The sequence below is a fragment of the Corapipo altera genome, unplaced genomic scaffold (genome assembly GCF_003945725.1).
Source record: "Corapipo altera isolate COAL_440 unplaced genomic scaffold, ASM394572v1 113, whole genome shotgun sequence".
Taxonomy (NCBI): Eukaryota; Metazoa; Chordata; class Aves; order Passeriformes; family Pipridae; genus Corapipo; species Corapipo altera.
The window spans coordinates 11644026-11662898 of NW_020884895.1; the positions used below are offsets into that span (position 1 = coordinate 11644026).

The window sequence follows — 18873 nt, forward strand, 5'->3', positions numbered from 1 at the left end:
CTGGGGTACAGAAACCACCAAGGAGCTCCTGGAGCTCCTCACGCCCTGCACGTTTGGCAGCACACCTTACACAAAGCACAGGAAGACACCTCAAATGCAGTAGGAAACAAATTCAAAGAGTATGGAAATATAATCAAGCAAACAAAAGCTAAACCCCACCACAGCTACACCAGCAGTGTTAACCTGGAGCAGCTATAGGTAAGGCTGTACACATTAAGGCAGAAAACATTTACACCAAGAAGAGGTAAAGAGTGTGAACACCAGGAAGCCATTCAGAACTGGTCATAAAAAATCATAGAACTGCTCATTGGTTAAGTGTTCCTCCAGCCTGTAGTGCATGACCACTCCAAACCAGAAACCCCTAAATATTTAAGGACCCCATCCTCAAAACCTGACCATTTTAATTGAAATACCTTAAAGCAGTAAGAATTGCACATGAAAAATGAATGTGTTAACTGCTTTTGACAACCACACCTTAATTAGTTATTTTCACAGCTACAGTGCATTGATGTACTGCAGCATGTTTAGTGAATAAAAAGACTGAAGAGACTAAAGCATGCTGCAGTTTTCTGTATATTATCTGTATCAGAAAGGTGAGAATGCCAGCTCATTACCCAGACATCACACAGTGCAGTCAACAGACAGCAAAGACACTTGTGTGTTTTGCTGTAATTATGCACATAGGAAAATCTTGAATGCAGGTTTCTAATAAAACATGAACTGCTGTAATTATCCCCACACAATTATATAATTATTTATCTGCTTCTCTTCTGCTAACCACCGTGTGACACCCAGCAGCACGTACTGCAGAGAAAATCAACCTGGTCTGCTTGATCCCCAAATTAGAACTGAACAGAAGCCACTTGCCAGGCTAAGTAATTAAAACTGGCTAATTTTAAGCATACGTATTTGAGCCAAATGCTCTCCAAGGCTCCTCAGAAATGCTGAGGCAAAATTGTGATGGTAAATTAAATCTTTGAAGCCTACCTGGCTTCAATAGCCAGGGAATCCATCCAGGACTCTGTGTGAGCTCACTCCTCCACCAAGGAGTTTGGTGTTGCTACAGGCTGTAAGAGTTGTGATTGTAGAACCAGAAAAAATGCAAGACTAATAAGGATGGAAAATAAGACAGGAAATCTTATAATTCCAATATATAAATCAACAAGTAATTATCTGAAAAAACAGGTGATATAATTGCTTCAGCTTAAATCCCAGTTCAGAACACAGAGTATATTAAAGGTCACAGAAAAAACTGCAGCTAAAAAAGCACTAATAGCTCTTGGAAAAGGGAAGCAAGTGGGTCCTGGACAGCACTGAAAGGTGGCACACTGCATGCTGAGGGCTGGAAAGACTTCCCCAAATGAGGTACAGTCACCTGGGGCATTTCTCAGTGCACAATGCCACTGAGATGAAGCAGTATTAAAACAGAAAAAGAAAGATGTGCTATGTAGTTACACCATAACCAGAATTATAATGGCTTACACAAGCAGAAAGTTGGAGCAGTCAGTAACCAACACACTGAAGAGCAGCCCAGGCTGGAACTCTCAGGTGCACAGCTGTATCAGCCACCAGGAACCTGATTCTTCTGCCCTGGAGGAGCATCTGGCACCATCTAAGCCAGTGTCCCTCCACCAGTCCAGACACCAGTGATAATGGACTACAGCCACTCCAGAACAGCAGCTCCCTTATTCTCTGTTACCCCAAACACCCCACCCTTTTCCCTCGTTGTTCTGCAGCCATAGCCCACCCTTATAATGTCAGTATTATTCCCTCAGCAAAGGAGTAGGATGTGCCACTCCTAAGAAGCTGGCAGTAAACCCAGCAGAATTCATCCTGCCTTGAAAAACCACAGTGTGATGGTGACTTTTGCTAAAAAGAAGCCATTAAGAAAGCAATAATCATCGGATTTTATGAATTCACACAGAGATAAAACCTCTTCAGTTTCTGTCCCCTTGTGGTTTTTCTGCCACTCAAAGCCAGGTGCTGTAAAGGCCTGAATGTGGGGAGCAGGTCATTAATGCTCAGCTCCCTGTTGCTAAACCACCTCTTAATGTACCCCTAAATTTCATCCACAGTTGCATGAGCACAGTGTGCATACAGTATGGTCGATAAATAAAATTAATTAACCTTGGCCTTGGGATTCTTCACTCCCTGTGCATAGCATGTGGGAAAAACAGCTCCCCAGAAGCTCTCTAACCCTTTTTTACATCCTCTCAGAGCCCCTGGCTATGGTAAGCTACAGATTCCTTTAGCCCCAGGTTGTTATACCACCTTAGTATAAAAATAGCCTTCTGCTGAAACAAATATTATTATTTTTCACTGCAAAGCAAGCACAGAAAGCATCAGTGTCCCCAGGCAGTCTGCAGGGTGCTAAACGTGCTATTTCAGTTTGGTACTGCATGTACTGGCTGAACACACTCAGCACTCCCACACGAGTGCTGTCTGATACATCCCCTTGGAGACATTTCCCCACTCACCAGGAGCTCTTCCCTTTCTCACTAGGAAATGCCAGGAGTCAGCTAACCAGGACTGCCTGAATACATGGTTTGCCCTTGCTGTGCATATATGTGAATACTCCCACCCTTCCCCCCAAAAATGCAGGCACATGCACAGCAGTGACCTGTAAATCCCCCCTGTGTGCAGGGAGCCTCCATCCCTGCAGTGCAGATGACATCAAATGCCTGTGATCCTTCGGGTCAGGAATGTCTTCCCCGGGGCACCTTTTGTCTGGGGGTGAGGTATTCCTGTGAGGAGTGCTGCCCTGGCCTTACCTGCTCTTGCCCTAGGTATGGAGGGAGCCTCCAGCATTCCAGAGCACAGGAAACCCAGCAGTGTGCCCTTACAGAGGGAGTAGCTGCTGTGCATGTAGCTGGTTTGCTTGAGCATACATTGCAATACAAATTCTTCCTCCGTTATTTCTTAAGTCAAAACAGAAGCAAGTTGTTCTTCCAAGACTTCCTTGCTGTCACTAAATCTACTTGCACATCTTGGAGTGGGAGCAGCATGGGCAGGGAGATGATGCAGTGCTGCTTGAGAAGAGCTCCCCTCTCGTGCAGCAGAGGGAGGGGAAGGTGGGAAAGAAGCCAGGCACCAAAACCTCATGAGAATGCCAAAACCAGCCTGCAGCAAACACTTCTTTTTTTTGCTCAAGGATTCACTATACTTACTAAAATTTCAGCCTACCCAAGTTTGCACCCATCCAAGAAAGTCCTGAGAATGGATATAAAAATGCCACTGGCAGCGAGGGCACAGCTTGTTCACACAATGAACAACTTTTCTCAAGGAACATCCGTGAAAACTACAGTCCCTAAGGACACCGAAAAAATGGGCCTTCCAGAAATTTCTACCTGAAATTTCCATATTGGTTAGTCTTTAAAAATTTACTCTGGCACAGACTGAGAGTACAATAAGAGAAAATTATTGTATTTGGAGAGGACATTACATGGACACGTGCAGACCTGCTATCTGAAATGAGAAATGGCTACCTCAGCAAGCAAATGGCAATCTGTGCAGCCTCTGCTCAGCTACAAATCTAAACAACAAGTTAAAATTGATAGCAGCAACAGGAAGCTTTCTGCATTGGACACTGACACCACAGGGCCTTTTGGGGGAATGGCATGGGGTGTCACACAGCTCAGGCAGTCACTCATTTTTAGATTATTCGGTTTCTAGCACTCATTCATCAGGGTTTCATCTAATGTCTTACTAAACCAAACTATCTGAATTCAGGTGCTTTTGTAGAAAATGTGGATAAAGTCGGAAGGAGTGACCCTCATGGAGAGTGTGCCTTTTGAAGAGCTGTAGTACAGGAAGCACTTCCTGAGCAGGCCAGTGCAGGTCAAGTGTGATGCCAGGGTCATTATTCCAAGTTTTTACCAAAACATCCTGGATCGATGCAGACACAGAAGATGAAAAACCTCTCTCAGGAAGGCCTGATGGAGGTCACAGCCCCTTGGTTTTTGTGTTATCTGCCACTGTTCTCTTCTGTTCCACGCAAACTTTCAGATGCCATAACTGCTATAAGTTTCAATTAAGTTTCAGATGGGTTTTGTATTTTAAAACAGAAAATAGGCATAATTAGTATTCTCTAATATCCTTTAACTGAACTTAACAGAGCTGCAATTTCACCTTTCTTTCAATTAGATGAGCAGTACTGATGTCAGGTCTATACTGGAGACCTGCAGTCAAGGAGAGACAGGACTGTCCCAAACTCCCAGTGTCTCAGGAGAGGACACACACAGGGAAACTGCAACGTTCACATTTTCTTTCCTTGGCCACCAACTTCCCATTACATCTGTTCTTTACTCAAAATGCACCACAGGAAATCTCAGGAGAATAAAGATTGATAGTGAGAAGAGATCCCCAGCTCAGCCCAATGACCAGTTACTTATATTTTACATGGCAGAGTTCAAAGTGCTGCCAGCACAAGGGTGTTGGTTTGCAGGAGCTGGGAATTAAAAATAGCAGTATAGAAAGTGAATGCTTTTTGTCCCCTTTTCTTTATGCTTAATTTTTCTTCTCTAAATGTACTTTGCACATTGTAAGGTAGGTATAATATGTGTGGGAGGGATTGTTGAGGTTGCCATGGTTTCTCATTTTTAATGAGCTTTGAGACTTCATAATCTAACCAAATACATTAATAATTACTACATCCCTTTTTTTCTCCCTTCCTCCCTCCCTCCAGAGCACTCCAAAAATTACTGGTGGTAAAAATAAAACTAGTGATTTGAAAGACAATAAAACATCAAAGTAGAAGCCCACCCTCAAGGAGTCGGCAAACAAAGGTTTAGGAAGTAACAGGAGAAAATTACCCCCGTGAGTCAGGGATCTGTTCCGTGCCCTGTGTCTCTCCTAACATCTGAAGTCAGCACGGTATTTAGTTCAGCTGGGTGCAAAATTCCCCAAAACACTCGGAAAAGCAAGGCCCATCCAGCAGCAGAAGCCGGTGCCCCAGTGCAGGCGGGCTGTCCCCACTCTGCCAGCTCTGCTCCGTGGGTGAGGAGACACTGAAACGCTCAGAGGTTCCTGGGCAGCCCCTCCCCCAAACACACAATTCCAGTGCTTACAGCCTGGATTTGGCAAAGCAGGGGAGCAACTGTCTGCCTTTAAACCCAAGAATCTTATTGGGACAACTCAGGCACTTACAGGCAGGGCCTTTTTTGACTAATTCATTGACTCAAAGTAAACAAGCCTCAAGAGGCAGAAGCAGCGCTCATTTAGGAAACAAACAAACAAACCAATCGATTTCCTCAATAAAGTGCTTCGCTTTTACACTGCTGGTTCGAGTAAACAGAGATAAGTAAGATTAAATAAAGCAGTAAGTGTACAGCCAAGAGAAAAGTGCTTAATGCTTAAGAACCATCCTAACACTTTTTGCAGGAGAGCTGCTGAAGCCGTTCCTGTCCCATCACTTTTGATGCCTCTCAACAGGGATGAAACAGGTCAAGGTGTCGAACAAATTCAGGCCCCGGGTCTGGGAATAATCTCTTGTCCCAAACACGTCAGCAAAGGGATTTATTACTTGCTGCCACTGTTCACCTTGCTTGGGGCAGTGGGGTGGCACAGAAACCCTTCCCTTCGATTTGAGGGCAGATCAGATCAAAATACCCAATTTTTATATAGGAGAAGGTAATTCTGGCCTGTAAGAAACAAGCAGTTGAACCCTCAGTGCTTACCCAGCCCAGCCAGCCAAGCAGCTGAGCCACTGCAAGGACAGGGGATGAAAGTTCTGAGGGCTCCCTGTGGCAATCCCAACACACGCTGTCCTAACACCCTGCAAGGCACCTGTGTGAGTAACATCTCACTTCAGAGATGGCTGCACACATAAAGACAGTAAAGCACAAGAAGGTGAGAGAATCACTTAATGTTACATGGAAAATCTGTACCAGAGAGGGACACCAGATCAGCTCCCAGACTCTAGAGACTTCTCAGTCGTGGTACTCTATCCACAGACCAGTCCTCTCTGAGGGGACAAAAAAGGGAACCAGCAAAACCTCTGGGTAGGGCAGGCAATTGAAACCCTGCTGTGATGGTAGAGATGAGAGGAGCCCTACCAAGAAGTGCAATTTGGCAGAAATTTGGAGTTAAAAAATAAACTACTTCTGCAGTATGAATCATCGTGAACTTCAACATCGTGAAACAAACTTCTGGTGCCAGCTTCCTGCATGAAGTGTTTGAGGACTCAGACAGTCCAGCAGTGCTTTCTTCCTGACAAACTCTTACAGAATGAAAGAAAATTGCGATCTGAAAATTTCCATCCCACGTTGTACCATGAATCAGAAATTGCTGCTTTCTCCTGGAAAGGTCATTCCCATTTCACTCCCGTTTGCAGGGAAGCAGCTCCACGGAGCAGAGCTTTGCTAGAACACGGTGTCACATCCCCACTGCCATCTGCCACTGCCATCCCTGTGCCTGCACGGGGGAGGAGACTCTCCCTGCTCCCTGTGCAGGACACAGCAGAGCCTGACTGACCCACAGCACAGCCCTGCACGGCCAGAAATCCAGTGCCAGTGTGAACAGGTTACTGAGAGCTTCCCCTCCCTCCTCCCAGCATTTGCTTATACCCTCACCAAACCATAATCACCCTAATACTCTTCCTGCCACGTGGCTTTCCCACCAATAATATTAAAAAGACTGTAGAGGATACAAAAATATTTGTGTTTGTTTTTTTTAAATAATGTATCCACATACATAGACTCAAATGTTAAGGAAAAGTCAACCTGATCTGAGGAGATTCTTTGGACACATGACAAACGTGAAACAGGAAAACCTGAGATGAGCAACAAAAAAATTAGAGAATTGTTATATTGCATATCCTTCCCAACATGATTTTGGATATCATCTGTGATTTTTTTTTTTATATTATACCTCGTGCTTCAACATATGAAAAGTACTTTTAAATCCACAAGACTGAAACATCAGCAGAAGTAATTCCAACTGGGATTGTCCTTGAAGAGAAGATGCTTCCTCACAGCCCCTGTAGGTAACAGATCCTGGCATCTTTTTGCAGCCAGTGGTGACACAAAGTGGAAATTCTTCCTTCACAAGCTCTTACAGCATTTCCTGTGCCAAGTCTGCCACAGGACTGTTTGTTCTCCTCCTTTCTCTGTTACACACAAGAAGGAGCCCACATGGGGAATCTTAACAGCAGCGAGCCCAGGATCCACTTCAGTAATTCAACTTTTAGCTGTTCTTCATTCTGCAAGCTGTAATAGCTTTTTCATTTGATATTGCTTCATTAAAGGTCATTTTTCTGTGACATTTGCATAACTAGTTCTCTAATTATACTGCTCACCATATGAGAAGCTTTTTCAGGAACAGTTCTTTCTCCCTTGCAAGGAGAAAAAATTTAATTACAGAGTGGAAGCTTTAAATAATGGTTACATAAAAAATACTTCCATGAATCTCTTTCAGTTTAGGCTTTGAATTCTGAAAGGTCAGGCTCTTATAAGGTCTGTAGTTTAAAAAGAGATCATGACTTAATTATAGATCATCATTGCATACTTTAAATTTGTGTTAGTGGACATTGTTCCTTGTCCTTTGTCACAAATGCTGAGTTTTGAAAACAACTAGAGATTGCCAGCCAGAGGAACAGAACCTCCACCCCTCCGGGCTGGGCCCTGAACCCAGACATTTTCAGCAGAGTCAAACTGAAACAAGGTCTGGAAGTGAACACTCTAGAGCTCACTGATGAGAGGTTGACAGTGGCTGCAGTCACCTGTATGGTCACGCTGCTGTTCCCGAGGAGGGAAGCATTTGCATTTGTCTTTAGTGAGATACAAAACTGTGGCTTTAAATTTGCTTCCTCGAAGCTGGTATGAGTCTGTTCAACTTCCCTGGGTGCTGGATGTGTTGGGAATCCCAGGCAGAGAGGAGACAGGTTCATTTTAGCTGGTCAGGACACCAGCTGATGGGGTCCTAAACCCTCCCCTCGCACATCCAGCACACAGGCTGCAGCTCTGGGACTGGGGAAGCCAACATTTGGGTGCCCCTCATTCATATTTTAACTTCCCATTCATAAATGCATTAGAAAACTTTCTAATCTCATCTATTACTTTCTTAGAGCCCAAACTAAATTACAATTGACCCTTCCACCAGCCAAATCCACCCCAGATTTAAGGATTTCCTCTTCATTTCCTCAGGACGCTTGGGCCTTTCAAAAACATTATGTTAGCAAAGGAAATGTCCCAGGTTTTGTCTTGCTGGTCATCCATATGCTGCTAAAAATAACATCTCTTCATCTTTCCAAGGCTCCTGCATAATCTTTAGTCTTTTTCTACTATATGTCTGTCATATTCCTCTAGCCTCTCTAATTTTAATGCACTACACAGTCAATGTTGGAAGGTGGGTTGGATATTAAGTATGTGAAGTCCAGAAATTCAATCAACAAAGAAGATGCAACAAAGTCTTTGTCAGCTGAATCACAGTGTGTTTGGAATACAGTGCTCAGAAAAGAGCTTAATGAACTGTCTGTTAACACAGAGTTACCCAACCAGAAAATTCTCCTGTGTCCATTCAGTGAAGGTCCCCAAAGTTGGATTTGTCCCCCACAAGGTCACACATCGCACTCCAACCTCCAAACCCAGCGGGGAGCTGCACACCACGGGCCTTCTGAGCAGCAGCTGGGGCTGCAAAACACAGCAGAGCAGCTGCAGGCAGGGAGATAAGGCTCCTCAAGGCCAGGCTGAGCACACTGGGAAAGCAGGAGGGCCATGGCAGAGGTGGGCACTGCACTCACAGGGGTGATGCTGACCCCGCTGGTGCTCTCTGCTGTTCCTGCCCAGTGCCAGGGAGCTTTGGGGCTGGGTGGCCTTCAGGAATCCTGCCAGGACGACGTGCCTGGAATCCCTCACAACTAGGAAGGCAACCTGGCCCACAACCTTCCTGCTTTTCCTGCTTCACAGTGATTTCAGTTCCTCCTTGTTTGAACCTCCAAAAGTTTTGTTTTCAACCAATCCACATACCATTTGGAGCACCCAAAGGCATTAGAAGCACAAAAGCTGTTCTGCAAAGGTGATAAAATACGGGCTGAGAGCTCAACATGTGTTTTCTGCTCAGTGTCTCCTAGTTTACTTTTTCCCTTCATATTTGTACATCCTCCAGAAAGGCAGAGTGTGGATTAGTAAAATACCTTGATTGTGCAATGGCATCTCTGAAGAATCATTTAGGCTGTACAGCAAGGCAAAAATAATCGATTTTTCCTTTTCACTTCTTTTTCCTCTACAAAATCACCTAAGCCTTTTTTTTCTTTTCTTATATATTAATTTAAATGTGAATAATTTCCTATCAGCTTTTGCTGATCAACCTGAACAAATCTCTTGAGCACCTTGTTAGACAGTCCCCCATTAGCCTGCAGTCTGACTGGGATCTCACTCCTGTGCTGAGCAGCCAAGGGCAGGAATGGTCTGGGAGTGTCTGACAGAGCCTCCTCCTCCTGCAGATGTGCAGAGCAGCAGCTGGGCTGCTCACAGGCCATTCATCACCAGAGTCAAAAATGCAGATCTCTGAGATCTTTCTAATTAATCTTCAAACCACACTGCTTCACAACTTTAAAAATATTTCCTTTATGTTCTAAAAATTTAGATTTAAAGACCTGAACTACAGTGTCTAAGCTAGAACAACTCTATTAACTTTAGCTTACATCCCACCATTATTCTTATTTTTCTAGATGAGAGTTTTGATTTTGATTTTGAATTAGGCAGCAGTGGATAATCACACTATGCTGAGGTAAGAAACCATTGCTTTTTCCTCAAAGAAATGCTGGGGAAATTGGGAAATCAATTTGGATAGACAGACTGCAGAGAAGGGTACACGGAACCAGAGCCACAGTTCCTCAAAAGGTCTGAGAAAATGCAATGGGAGAGACGAGCAGCTTTTTCTCTTTGACAATGAGTATGTTAACATTGTGCATTATGAGGTTAAATTGATTTTGTTATTGAACAAGTACAGCACTTCGTAAACAATTTATACCAAATCCAAGCATGGCTTTCAAATGCACATTTCCCTGGTTCTGAGCAGTCAGGAACAGCACATCCACAATCAGCTGTGATTACATTCAGATTTCTGCCTCGTACAGTGACATTTGTGTTATTTCTTTTTCTATCAAATCCCTTTTTTGATTCAGTGTTTGATTGCAAGCCCCAGTGTACCCAAGGTACCGATGCCTCCTGCAGTACCCACTGTTCTCTTGTATTTGCAGTGGTTTAATGCAAACCTGGGCTATTGTCCAGCAGCCCACAGACATTCCCCATGGCTGTGCCCGCTGGGAAAAACCCTCCTGGCTGGGCTGGTGACACCACCTGTACCAGGGACACCTGCCAGGCTCAGCGTGGGGCCTGGGAAAAGGTCTCTGGGGTGGCACCGATGCCAGCTGTCCCTCAGAACACCTCCCAGTGAGGCTGGGGTGCTGCCAGGGACTGCAACAGGTTTGTTCAAGGGCAGCAAAAGCAGAGATTCCCTGGACTTCCCTCACCAGCCAAGCCCAAGCTGGCCAAAGCAAGGAACAGTCACCTGCCCACGGCCGAGTGAGGGGGTGGAGCAGCTCTTTGGGATGTGCCCAGAGACAACATCCCCCAGGGAACTGCACAGCACAGGGACCTGCAGCAGCCAGCGGGATCCTCGGCTGCAGCTCGGTGTCACCAGCTGTGCTGCAGGGCCAGCCTGAGGCTCTGGGATGCAGGGACAGCTCTGGGATGCAGGGACAGTTCTGGGATGCAGGGACAGTTCTGGGATTCAGGGACAGCTCTGGGATGCAGGGACAGCCTGAGGCTCTGGGATGCAGGGACAGTTCTGGGATTCAGGGACAGTTCTGGGATGCAGTGACAGCCTGAGGCTCTGGGATGCAGGGCCAGCCTGAGGCTCTGGGATGCAGGGACAGTTCTGGATGCAGGGACAGTTCTGGGATGCAGGGACAGTTCTGGGATGCAGGGACAGTTCTGGATGCAGGGACAGTTCTGGGATGCAGGGCCAGCCCCAGCTCAGCTGCAGTGCAGCACAGAGGGAGCCCGGGGAGCAGCTCAGGTGGGCAGGAGAAGCAGTGAATCCAGCAGGAGCACACGGATGGAGTAGGGAAGAGTTCCCTGATGGTGCTCTTGCTTTGACCAAGGATCAGGAACAGGCTGGTGAAACAGCTATTGTTGTGGAGGTCTAGGGTGCATCAAAAAAGTCACCTCAAAGTCACCTCGGTTTCATGTGTAGATGAAAGAGCTTGTCCACAGGAACACAAGTGAAATTATCAATTTGCTGTACACATTGAAGCACATTTATAAACTGAAATGTCACAGTTAGACACCTCTGTGGCAGAAGGAGAGACAGGGGTGGTTTGTTTGGGTTTTTTTTCTAAAGAGATAAAAAAATAGGACTTCAATAAAAATAAAATCCACTGACTTTCATAAAAGACAAAATAAAGGTCATGGAAAAGGTTTTAGGTCTTCTAGGGAATAAGAAGTTAGTCCCGTTCTCAGAAAGAAAGATAATCAGTGGCAGGCCTGGTCTGTTCAAAATCTTTCTTGCTCAAGAAGTTTTATTTCCCCTTTTTTTCTGCTTACAGTAGGAGCCACTGAAAATTTAGGAAGTATTTCAAATATTTTCCACTTTACTCCAATTCAAAATAGAGGGGTGGAAAATACCCCCCCAAAGAGTTTACAGTGGCTGAGGAGTGACAAACAAGCCACGTGTACTCACAGGAACACAAATTACTTCATCTCCTGTCAAATTTTAATCTCATCTACAACTGTGCTAATCGTAAGTTCACATGAATTTTCAGCTTTCCATGTCCCAAAATTGTGTATGACTTTACACATTCATGAGGAAAGGGCAGGAAACAGGTAAAATATTACCAAAATTCAGGATGACACTGATGGTTTTGTTCTTGTTAACCAGATCAGTTTTAGAAGACTCCAAGCTTATTCCCTTCACTATTGGGGCATTTCTTAGAAGCTTTAAGGAGAGTTTGAAAAAGGTTTTGAAAAGAACATGGCTCTGAGCCCACTAAAGCTATGAAAAATTGTCTATTTTAATTTTGTAGATATGACTCAAGTCCTTAAAAAAAGCACAAAGGTGGAAAAAGGATCTCTACCTTTCCCCTGGACTTCAGGAAAGAATCTTGGATCTGGAACAGATGAAACTGCATTATGCTTCTCTACATATTCTCTTTACTGATTATTTTCTTACCCTAAGAAGAAGTACAATTAATTAGACACTGAGCCATACGATGGAACAAATTTTAATTGACAGAGGAAAACAAAAAAGATTAAAAAACCCCAATTAATTTCTTCATTATTGCTTCAGAATCTGTAATAATTTGCACTCAAGCAAACAGTAATATCTTTCATCTGGAAAACATTCCAGGCTAAGACTTCTGTGGTTTCTTCTTTTGTTTGCAGATATTCAGTGGCTTGTTAAGAACATGATTAGATCATGACACCTTCTAATTCTTTGGACGGTGATTCATCAAACCTCACAGTTGCTACCCAGACACATGGTCTGGCCTCCAGAGTGAGTGACAGAGTAAGAGCTGTTTTCCAGTGGCAGTAGGTTTGCACCTAATGCAAATATTTAACAACCTGTTTCCTTTTTGCTCTGTTAAACAACAACAATCGCTCATTTCACTTCTTTTCAGAAAGGTATTCAGAGCTCTGATGCATCTGTGACCCGCTGAGACCAACCCCCCAGCCGGGAAGCGCAGCGCGGTGTGAGTGCCCTGCTGGGGAGCAGCTCCTGGCTGCGAGAGCACAGGGGGTGAGCGCAGAGCAGCTCCAACAGCAGCTGCCGGCTGTGCTGGGAGCCTGGAGACCGCGAGGATCACACCGCGGGTGCCTCAGCCTCTCACACAAGAACATGGCATCGCTTTTCGTTCAAATTCAACCTTGAAATCTAACAACAACCCCTTCCTAGGAAAGAATTCTCCCAGGCTCCCGGCACCCCCAGCGCGGCTCAGCCTTCACCTCTCTCCCGTCCTCTCTCGGCAGCGTCACGGAGAGCAGCTCTCACCTGCCTGCTGGGCACGGGGCACGGGGACAGCAGCTCCACAGCTGAAAACAAGGCTTAGGGGCTTTGGAAGCTGGCGCTATCGCTTCTCTCAGCATATGCCAAAATATTTAAATCAGGTCTGATGGCTAATTTCATTGTGTGGGACAGGCCAACTTCCACAGGTTCACGAGTTCTCTTTTGCCTCGTGTTCTCCAGGCCAGGGCTGCAGACGAGGACAAGGCTGAGGGTGGAATCCCGCTGGAAATGAGGCTCTGTTCCCTCTGGTAGCGTGCCTGAAAGCTCTACAGCACTGTGACACTCGGCCTGCACCATCAGTAAACCCCAGGAGACAGCAGAGGACACAAGGGAGGTGAAGGCTGAGCTTCTCTACAGCTTTCTGCAACAGGTTAACACATCTTAGTGCCTCTCATGCCCATGAAAACTGCCAATCCTAAACTTTCTTCAGTATGGAGGCCTTGTCTACACAGGGAAACAACTGCAGAATAAGCTAGGGCATAGACTGCAGCACTAGCATCTATTCTGGTCTCATCTCTGATTCATAAAAGCGCACAGAAAGCCCTGGTTGCTACTAAATAGCTTTTTCAACATGCCTTAATGTACCTTTCAGATGTGCACACTGCACGTTCAGAGGGCTTGTTTAAAGCACCAGAGAGTTCCCCCAGTCTGGAGGCAGTGTGAGGGCTAGCACGGTTTGGGGTAAGTTAATAAATAAGGATTGCCACCTTTGCCAAGGCACCAGACACTAACAGGGAGCAGCAAAGCAGTGCTGGTACCAAACTGCACAGTTGTCATAACAACAACCACACGGCACAGCCCGGAGCTGAGGGAGCCACAGGGTCTGAAGAGAGACAGAAATCAACCAAATCAAGGGATTCAGGACCTCGGGGCTGCTTTGGCCACAGCTCCTTGGGATGGGAAGACTTTGATTCTCAGTATCTATCCTAAGCTAAATAGACACAAACATCATATGAAAACATGGCAAAAACTATGGACATGTCTTTTTTGAAGCCAGGATCTTCCCACTGCCAGGCTGTCTGCAGCACCTGGATGGACCAACGCTGCTTGTTTGCTTGTGCATTCACAGCTCAGCCACTCACAGCTCAGCTCTCCCCTGCAAAATACTGGTGCTCTGCTCAGGTGGAAGGACACATGCAAAGAGCAAACACTATCTGTTCTCACCAGGGATTCAGTAAGAGTTTGGACTTGCAAATCTCTAATTTTCCTTTTTTTTTTCTCCAAATGCTCAATCTAGAAACTTATGTCCACTTAAGGAGAGAACTGAAAGACTGATTCACTTTTTTTGCTCTCTGGAAACCTGAATTTTGCAATCAATTTAAAGCAATTCAAAATCCTGTCCTCAATTCCACTGCAAACACATTTTTTGCAAAACCAGCAAAAATGTAACAAATGCAGGTCACAAATTCCACAAGACCACAATAAAATTAGCAGATTTTCGAGAGAAACTGGCGGTAGAAAATACTTTGAAGAAGGCCATGAGTTATCTGTGGAACAAGTTGCTGTCAGTTCCTATTGAGGTTACAAACTCAGTGGAATTCCAAGAAGGAAATCTTGTGGGAGTGAGGCAATACAAAATATTACAAAGTGGATAAAATCTTTGGGGTTTAGAGCTGTAGCACACCACTAATAGCTCATTTATGGCAAATACTTGACTTCTAGGGAGTTGAGTATCCCTGAAACTTGTAAATGCTGACAGCAACCTTGCAGCCACAGGCTGCCCCAAGCCAGGTTAGGTATGCTCACATCGCTCCTACCGGGGGATGTAGCCTGACCTTAGTCACACATTTCCAAGTAAAGAAATAAAAAGTGCTGGGGAGCAGCAGTTCTGATGAGCAGACAGAAATGATCAGCTCCACCTGAGTCCTGCAGCATGCAGATTGAGAAAAACAGCTCACTAATAAAAGGAGAAAACAGCAACAGTCATCTGTTTTCACTCACAGCTTACAAAAAGCACAGATCCTATAAGTGCCCGTTAATGGTGTTATCAGCATATTAACCAAGCTATCCCCTCAGGACTAGTTAGGGTCTGAAAGGGAAAAAATAACTGCAAAGTTTTAGTAATTTCACCAAATAAGAGCTGAATACTGAGGGTTAATGGGAAATCATTTACTAACCACGGCACTCTATTATTCTCAGGGATAGCACTTTCTAAAATTATGGGTCCTTATGGAATAGTATTTTCTGTAATAACCAATCAGCTGCTCTAGAATATATTTTACAGCAGCATCCTCCCAAAGGCATTTGCCAGGGGAAACATTCCAACTGTCTGTATTCCATTTGAAATAATGATAATACCGTCTCCTTGGCAGGGATACAAATGGACATGGGGGTTTTCCTGTGTTCCCTCCGTTTCTTCCACTGGAGCTGACACAAATGTAGATCTTCCACCACCTGAACTGCTGCTGTTATATTATTTATGTTTTGATGAGTACAGCCCCACAGGCCAACAGCAGGAATGGAAAGCATGAGGATCTGGCTATTTGGTGTACACCAGCCAAGTTAGCATCAACTGAACTAAGAGAAAACCACAAACACAGCGAGGAACAGCAGGACTCCAGCAACTTTTTACTGGGTCAAGAAGAAATATTTCCAGAAGTAGCAACACTATCAACATCAGCCAGTGTGTTTTAGTAACACTCTTCCATGTGCTTCACTGTTTGAATTCAATTCCTCGATTCAGACATCAGTTCCATCAGTGACACATCATTGAAATGGCGAGAGAGTTGCCCCATGAAACATAACCCCTGGCTGTGTTTCAGGCTGGCACAGACACTCCTGGTGCTGGGCCACCAGGGCACTCCAACATTTGGGGCTGTGGCTGCTCCCCCACGGGACAGCTGGGTCACAGCCACGGGATCCCACAGGGGCCAGCCCCGCCCGTGCTGGGAACTGGCTGGTGCAGAGCTGGGGCTTCTCCTGGGATACCTGTGCTTGGAGCAGCTTCGTTCAGCTGTAACTACAGACTGTGCTGTAAGGAATTCAACAGCTGAACAGAGAGCAGAGGCACGTGGAGCTGATGAGAGCCCTTCTCACCCTCCCTTGGTGCTGCAGCTTACACAAGAGAAGGCAGGCAGTGAGGAAAGGGCAAGTTTTCACAATTACAGCAGGAGTTCAGAGACTAAATTCTCTTCCCACACATCTTCAGGAGCCCTTTTGCTCCCAATACCAATTTTCTGCACATTCCAAAGAAGTATTTCCTCCTATCAAGTCCCCTTGGGACTCCTACATATAGGAAAAGCACACTAGCCCCGAACTCAACAAACTTCCTGGTATTTCCCCCTCTAACTTGTTTCTGTCCCATTATCTGCTCCACAGAGCTTTTTCCCACCACAGACACCTCTCCCCCTGCAGTGGAAGGAAGGACAGGGACACTCATGTTTACTTGCAGTCTGAAAATGGAGGGTTTGTCACAGCGTAAGAATTCCCAGCACCCAAAATGGATCAGTTGCATTGTTCATTCAAAATAACACTCAGGTGAACTTTCCCTGGCGAGTGAAAATGCCAACCCTGGGCAGCAGAGAGAGCAACGTGCTCAGAATCCTCCCTCAGCACACACACAACACCCGGAGTTGTACTGCTTCAGTAACAAGTGGGAGGGGGAGGAGAAACAGCGGCAGCACAAGTTTCTTATCAGAACAAATCCTCCTGCAACGAGAGAAAAATTAGAGCTTTGCATTCACACCAGTCTGTGGTGGCTTGAGTGTATCCATGGTAACCCCCATCCTTCAGAAATTCCAGTGTGCATCTACAGGCTGATTCTGCTTCTACGTTCCACACGAGCAGAACTGAGAGCACTGGAGTGTCAGCTCCATTAATCTGCTTCTACCTCAGCTCCACGAGTGCATTAGGAAGCAGAAAAGCTCCCTCACATCCACCCTTTAACCCAAATTCTCCAACATGCAGCTGGAATTTCTGGATTACTCTGGTCTTTGACAACAGTATTTATTGTCCTGCACCAGAAGGATGAGCCCTGCAGGATTCTGAACAGTTTGAATGCATTGTTGAGCACCATTTATTAACGTCTGACTGATACATAAACTTTTGACTATATCAAAAAGGATGAAAATGATTTTATTGTATCAATACCATTTTTCAAAATTCTTAGCAAAAATATGGTATAGAGCGTTTTCTCTGGAAATTTGACAGATTTAATAACTTTTGTAACCCTGATTTAATCAAAGGCTTCTTAAAGAAAGATTTTTAATGCAGACCCGAAAAAGAAAATCACATTGGCATTTTGATTTCTCTATAACAAACTGAAGGTTCCTGCTAACTTGGCTTGTGATTCGTAGATAATTGTCACGATTGCTTTCAGCAGCATATCAGCACACAAAACTCAGAGTGAAAACCAATATCTGAAACAATTGCCTGTGGAAATGAGGATGCTTCAGTTCCTCAGTGAGCAGGGCCGGGGCAGTGCTCCCCTGAGCAGAACAGCGCGATTCCATCGGTGTCATTCCAGCTGCCAGGAATGGGGGGGGGGAGCACAGGGAAGGATTCCTGGCTCTGAAGGACCCCACCCCCGTGCTGCCCCTTGGCCACCGTGGCAAGGGCAGTGCTGCAGCCCTGCTGTGCCCAGGGACGGGGCTGCCTGTGCAGCAGCACTGCCCAGCGCCCGCTCACCCCCACTGTGCCTCAGCCTGGCACAGCTCTGCTCACTGCCAACAGCAAAGAGGGGGAATTCAGGGTTAAAGCCAACAAACAGAAACCCAACCCCAAAAATCAATCCACGGTGCATAAGGAGTTGTTGTTCTTTAAGGAACTCGTTTTCTCTCAGCTTTGTTTTTGTGCTGCTCTTTATAATTCAAATTCAGCGTGGTGCCAGAAAATGGCAGGCACATCCCTGGAACAACGCGTGCAAGATGGGGCTATTTTTATCAATAAAACATTCCCAGCGATATCTTTGGCAGCACTGGGGCAGCAGCCTCCTGGAACCAGGTAAAACCAAGGGAAACCTCCCCTCAGCCTCATTTTGGCACCTTTGAAATCTCATTTAGGTTGCCTTTTCTGGTGAAAACAGATGGAGTTAATTGCTGCTTTTTAGTTACCATATGAGCAAAAAAAGCTAAATTACCTTCAGAAGGAGTCCTGCATGTATGCAGAGAGCTACCATGAGCTCTCTGCAGAATACAAATGGAACTTGCCGAGCAACATTTGAATTTTTATATTGTATTTAATTCAAATGCCTAAAATTTGGAAGAAGCTTTTCTCGGGAGGACTTTTGTTCAGTGAAGAAATCAGAGTTTTGCTATTTACACAAATGCCAGTCATTTTCCAAAGCCATCCCTCTCAGCTCTGGAGCCCGACTGCCACAGCAGTTACATCTAAAGCAGCTTTCTTTTCACCTGACATGCTCCTACAACATACACAGACACTCACAGAATGCAAGATGGGAAGCTTTTTCTATTTACATTTGCCAAAGAAAAAAAATAGACAAAAGCTTCTTCTGCTTGGAGGAACAAAAAAGAAATCTTAGTAATCCTAAAGAAACTAGAGAAGCTGTAAAATTCTCCATTGCCCTCCTCGTCTGTCCCCTTGATAAGGACTTGCACAAAAAGATAAGAACAGGTGAATATTACTGGTTCAGTAAAGGGCTTATTTAATATCTCACCTGCAAAGTCACAGCATCTGTGTTTCTGTTCAGAAAAGTACTGAGTTAGTTTTGCCTTTCTCCACCTCTTCATTAAAACTCTAAATATCACCATCGTGCCCAGAACACTGGGGGAAATCCATCTGATGTCTGGGAAGTCAAGGCTTAGTCATGAGAATGCTTTTGTCTTTCAAAGTTGCATTAAAAGTAAGAGTAACAGAGAAAGGCAAACTAAGAGAATATGAAAGAAAACAGAGTAGAAGAATTCAGAAGTT

The 18873-nt window shown here is 45.1% G+C and overlaps 1 long non-coding RNA gene across 3 annotated transcripts in view; it reads right to left on the minus strand.

Moving 5' to 3' along the window:
• LOC113949238 overlaps positions 1-18873 on the minus strand; it is an 81065-nt gene that overhangs the window by 56656 nt on the left and 5536 nt on the right. For 2 of the 3 annotated variants that reach the window (XR_003528392.1, XR_003528393.1), the window contains exon 2: positions 12077-12172. This is a non-coding gene — a long non-coding RNA (uncharacterized LOC113949238). Of the gene's footprint in view, positions 1-12076; positions 12173-12990; positions 13033-18873 lie in introns of those variants that run through there. The other variant, XR_003528394.1, reaches the window with a different exon arrangement.